Source organism: Elephas maximus, chromosome 14, assembly GCF_024166365.1.
Source record: "Elephas maximus indicus isolate mEleMax1 chromosome 14, mEleMax1 primary haplotype, whole genome shotgun sequence".
Taxonomy (NCBI): domain Eukaryota; kingdom Metazoa; phylum Chordata; class Mammalia; order Proboscidea; family Elephantidae; genus Elephas; species Elephas maximus.
In genome coordinates this window covers 65093739-65099552 of record NC_064832.1, presented here as the reverse complement: position 1 = coordinate 65099552, position 5814 = coordinate 65093739, and positions in this window count along the sequence as shown.

Below are 5814 nucleotides of genomic sequence, written 5' to 3'. Positions count from 1 at the left end.
ATTGTACAAAGGGTTAATATATGGATCACATGCAATCTAGAAATGAGGGTGCAAGTGTTGGATGGTAGAATAAGCTTTATTTTCAAAGGTCTTAAAGGATTGGTAGAAACCCTGGTGGCGTAGTGGTTAAGAGCTATGGCTGCTAATAGAAAGGTCGGTGGTTTGAATCCACCAGGCACTCTTGAGCACCCTATGGGGCAGTTCTACTCTGTCCTATAGGGTTGTTATGAGTCGGAATCGACTCAATGGCAATGGGTTTAAAGGATTGGTTAAGAGCTCGGCTGTGGTTTGAATTCACCAGCAACTCCTTGGAAACCCTATAAGGCAGTTCTACTCTGTCCTGTAGGGTCACTAGGAGCCAGAATCTACTTGACAGGCTATCAGTTAGGTTTTGGTTTAAAGGGTTGCCTAGGAGAACCAGGTAGCACAAACAGCTAAGAGCTACAAAAGGTTGGTTGTTAGGACCCACCCAGAGGCACCACAGAAGAAAGGCCTCACAATATGCTTCTGAAAGGTCAAAGTCTTGAAAACCCCATGGAGCATAGTTCTACTGTGAAACACATGGGGTTATCATGAGTCTCTATTGACTTGATAGCAACTGGTTTGACTTTTGTTCTGAAGGGTTGTCAGGACCTCTTAGGCCTCTGAGGCTCTGATTTTTTGCATCTTCCCCTCAGGTGACTAGAGGAGGTGAGAAAGTGAAGGTACCTACTCTGAGACAACCAGCAAAGAATTTAGCCTCATCAATAAGTGAACCGGTTATTTCCTTGCCTAGTTCAATTTTCTCCTTCATGGCTTGTTTTGAAATAATTACAGGTTCACATGACCTTGCAAAGATAGTACAGAGAGGACCCATGTATACTTCTGCCAATTTTTCCCAGTGCTCACATTCTCTGTAACTATAGTACAATATCAAAACCAGAAAACTGATACTGGTACAATGGGTATGTATAGTTCTATGCCATTTTATCGTATGTACAGATTCACGTAACCACAAGCACAATCAAGAAACAGAACTATTCAGCCACCACTAAGATCTTCCTTGTGCTACTCCTTTGTCGTCATACCCACCTTCTGTCCCCATCATCCCTAACAACTTTCTGGAGACAGTCAGTGAAGGGTTTAGGGTCATCAATAAGTGACTATCATTTTCTTGCCTAATTGAATTATAAGACTATCATTAATTAGGAACAAAATCTCTCCAGCATAGTATTATAATTTGTGGGAGAAACATCTTCTTGCCATCATAAATGGCAATATTGACCAATGGAAAACGCAAAAACGTTTTACCGCTCCGCAATATTTCGTGTTTTGGAATTCTGAATATTTTGGATTTTAGAAAGATAAAAAAAGAACATAGGCCACATACTATAGAACACCTCAGTGGAGCCTTGGGCAGCATCCTATAACCAAACATGTTAATATTTATGCAGCAAAACAAATGGATATTAGCATTAAGTGGATTAAATAAAAATTACCTGTTGCCGTCCAATCGATTCCGACTCATAGCAACTCTGTGGGACAGAGTAGAACTGCCCCATAGCGTTTCCAAGGAGCGGTGGGGTGGATTTGAACTGCTGGTCTTTTGTTTAGCAGAAGAACTCTTAACCACTGAGCCACCAGGGCTCCAAATAAAACCTAAATAGTCTCAATTAAACCCAGGTCATGCTTTTCTGCGAAACGAGTTCAGAGAGTCAGATTTTGTCATCAAATGGGTTTTGAAAAACAAATTTCAGTTTTTAGAACTTTCTGGATTTTGGAGTTGTGGGTAAAGGATTGTGGACTGTATTCAGTGTGTTTTTATTCCAAAGTTTAGTATCAACCAGTCACTCAGTTGAGAGTGACTGTGATGTGAGATTTACTGTGGATCTCATAGGAAGTATGAGGAAACGAGAAACCAGCATGCTGCAGGCTTCACATGTAGAGCTAAATGAAGGTGCTTCCAAATGGATTTTACAATTTAATCCTCGGGCAAAATGGTGGAGAGAGAGAAAGAGCCAACAATAAGTGGTTAATTTACTTCAGTTAGTTCAGTTCAGTTAGGGCTGAAAAGAGATCCTAGAATTTAAGGAAACATATTTAAACCATTTGGGATGTAAATCTTTCTTAACTAAGTATACCATCAAATTTGTTTTTTATTGTTTGGAATTTATCCTCTGATAATTTTTTTTTTTTTTACCACTTGAAAAACACTCGTACCTCACATAGCATCTGTTTGTTCGTTTGAGTGATTTGAAAGAAGCAGTAGGAAGAGGGAGATGGCTCTAAAAATCTTTGAAACTTGTATTAACACAATTAGTTGAGAGCACCAATCCTACTTTAACCCAGACCATTATTAGGAAGGCAAAGCTCTGTGACTTTCCCTAGGCCTTCAAATTCGTTTGCAAGATTTCTTTCCTCATTGAAACTTGCACTTGGTATTGTTAAAAGAAAGAAAGATAAGAGTCAAAGAAGAGCAGGAGAAAAACATTCATGCATTCATTTTTTCCAAGACTGCATGTCTCCAAATTTAAGAAGACTTATAGGATTCAATTGCAATGTCTAATTACTTACATGAATGGTCTCTAACCCAAGAACAGCTTAAGTCAGTTAAAAGGATGCAAATATCTCTCCTTGACGTAGGGAGATGTTTGTGAAAATTTTCATAAGAAAAAAATTACAAAATAAAGGTTAGAAAGGTCAAATTTATAGCTGACCATATTTTTATGTATTGATTTATGTACTTCCTAGGCCCTTGTATGCTAATAAGCACCACATTCATGTTCATTTTTTACTACTCAGAATATAGTTTTATATTTTAAATTATTATAGCAGGACATGGTTGTTGCTATGATTTGAATGAAACGTGGTTATAGTTATGATTTGTTCAGCCAAGTTCGGTGGAACAAATATATTTCCCTATCTGCTGCCCCAAGCAAAATTATAATGATGGCATTGCAAAATATGGCCTGCTTTCTGAGGACACCTGTAGAGATACATTTTCTAGAAACCCCCAGCTTTGGAAAATAAGAATCTCTTATAGCAGTGGTTAAGGGCTACGGCATGCTATGGCTTCTAGCTAAAACGTCAGCAGTTCAAATCCACCAGCCACTCCTTGGGAACCCTGTGGAGCAGTTCTACTCTGTCCTATAGGGTTGCTATGAGTCGGAATTGACTTGATGGCAATAGGTATGTTGAATATCATTTGGCATTTCCTTGGAGAATCAGGTCATTGCTTCAAACATTACTGCTTTGAATTTTTATGTATATTTTTTCTCTTCTTCTTTCTTCTTCCTCGTTGTCAGAAGTTACCATTTTCAACATCTAAAATAAATGTTTCATTAAATAATCATAAACTTCAAGTCTTTACAAAAGCATTACATGCTAGCAGAGGGAAAAGTAAAAATTACGCAAAAGCAAAAATGAGGCCATCTGGAGAATCAACAATCTCATTCTCAAAGGCAACCTTTGTTAATATGTTTTGACTCTTTCTTGGTAAATATTTACATGAGTATGTGTGTATATATGTATACACATACAAGTGCACACACACGTACAATATGTGTTTTGTAGCTTGCTTCTTCCCTTAAATATATGAGTATACCATTAAATTTCTTTGGTATCAGTGGAAATACAGCTATTTAAAAAACCCAAATAATAATTAAATGTTGCACAAAGTAAGTATCATTATATACAACTGAACCCTCAGTATGATCCCTTTCCCCAGAGAAAATGACTCATATACTTGCCAAAATATCTAATCTGAATGTCTAATCAAGACTTCGGATGTAATTTCCAGTTAAAGAAAACATGTGGAATAGAGAGATCATTTTACACAATTCATAGTTTAAACAGCCCAGAGGTGGAATATTCTATAGGACAAGTGGTTTGGGTCTCCTCAACCAGACAGTGTCATGGAAAAAAGGAGACTGTTCTAGACGGAAGGAAGCTGAAGGTACGTAATTATAATCTCAGTTCTCAGAGATAACCATTGCTACCAGACGGGAGTTTATTATTCCAGGTCTTTTTGTATTTCTGTAACTTTTCTCTCACCTCTTTTTTAAAAACCACAATTTTGATCATGTTCTACATTACGTTCAATAATCCGCTTTCCCCCTCAATCTCAATTAAACAATATGATTTGAAGACTTTTCTTTACTCTTGGTGGTGCAAATGGTCAAGAACTCTGCTACGAATAGAAAGGTTGGCTTGAGCCCACCCAAAGGTGCTTCAGAAGAAAGCCTGACCATCTACTTCTGACAGATCACAGATATTGAAAACCCAACGGAGCACAGTTCTAATGTGAAACACATAGGGCCACCCTGAGTCAGAATCGACTCAATGGCAGCTGTACTTTTTTTTCCTTCTATTTATCTGCTCCTTAACTCTTTCAGGTCCCTATGTGGTGCAAATGTTTTGCGCTCAACAGCTAATGTAAAGGTTGGGGATTTGAACCCACCCAGCAGAAGAAAGTCCTGGCTATCTGCTTTTGTTAAGATCACAGCCAAGAAAACTCTCATGAAGCAGTTCTACTCTGTGACACACAGGAAGCAGTTCTACTCTGTGACACACGGGAAGCAGTTCTACTCTGTGACACACGGGAAGCAGTTCTACTCTGTGACACACGGGAAGCAGTTCTACTCTGTGACACACGGGAAGCAGTTCTACTCTGTGACACACGGGAAGCAGTTCTACTCTGTGACACACGGGAAGCAGTTCTACTCTGTGACACACGGGGCCGCCATGATTTGGAATCCACTTGATGGGATGGTTTTTGGTTTGGGTTAACTCTTTTAGTGACTACATGTTTGTACTGTGACCCCCCCCAACTACCTGTTGATAGACTTTATTAGTTTTTTATATTACAATTTAACTGAAATAGGCATCTAACTATATCTATCTTTTCAAACCTTTTTATAAAGTAAATTACTAAAATAGAATTGGTGAATCAAAAGGGATTCATGTTTTTAAATCTTTGTAACAATACTTGGAAACCCTGGTGGTGCAGTGGTTAAATGCTACGGCTGCTAACCAAAGGGTTGGCAGTTTGAATCCACCAGGTGCTCCTTGAAAACTCTATGGGGCAGTTCTACTCTGTCCTATAGGGTCGCTATGAGTCAGAATCAACTCGACAGCATTGGGTTTTGTTGGGTAACCATACTTATTTTTTCTGAAATTTGTTTGTTCTCATTTTACACACAGTATTCTGCCTTTCATATATATTGCTAGTATTTCTCCCAGATTGTCATGTATCTTCTGTATTTGTTGAGGATATCCTTTGCCAAACAAATGTTTTAAAGTTTTTATGTAGTAAAATCAATAATCCTGTCTCTCTTTTAGCTTGTAGGGCTTGTATTCTTAGTATTTTCTGATAATTTGAAAACTTAATATGTGATATAGATTATTATTTTTAATATTATATTTGTATTTACCCCTCTTTTTCTTGATTAGAGTCTCTGGGTGATACAAATGGTTAACACGCTCAGCTGCCAACCCAAATGTTGGAGGTTCATGTCCACCCAGAAGCACCTTAAAATAAAGGCTTAGTGATTTGCTTCTGGAAAACCAGCCACTGAAAACCCTTTGGAGTACAGTTCCACTCTGACACACGTGGGGCTGCCCTGAGTCAGAATCGACTCAAAGACAACTGATTTTCTTGATTAGATTTGCCAAAGGATTGTCTGTTTTATTGATCTTTTCCAAGAACCTGTTTCTGAATAAATTTATTAATTCTATATGTTTCAGTTTTTATTTTATTAGTTTCTAAATTTATGTCCATTACTTCCTTTTTTTCCTTTCTCTAGATGTTATTGTTTCATCTAAATTCTTTAGTTC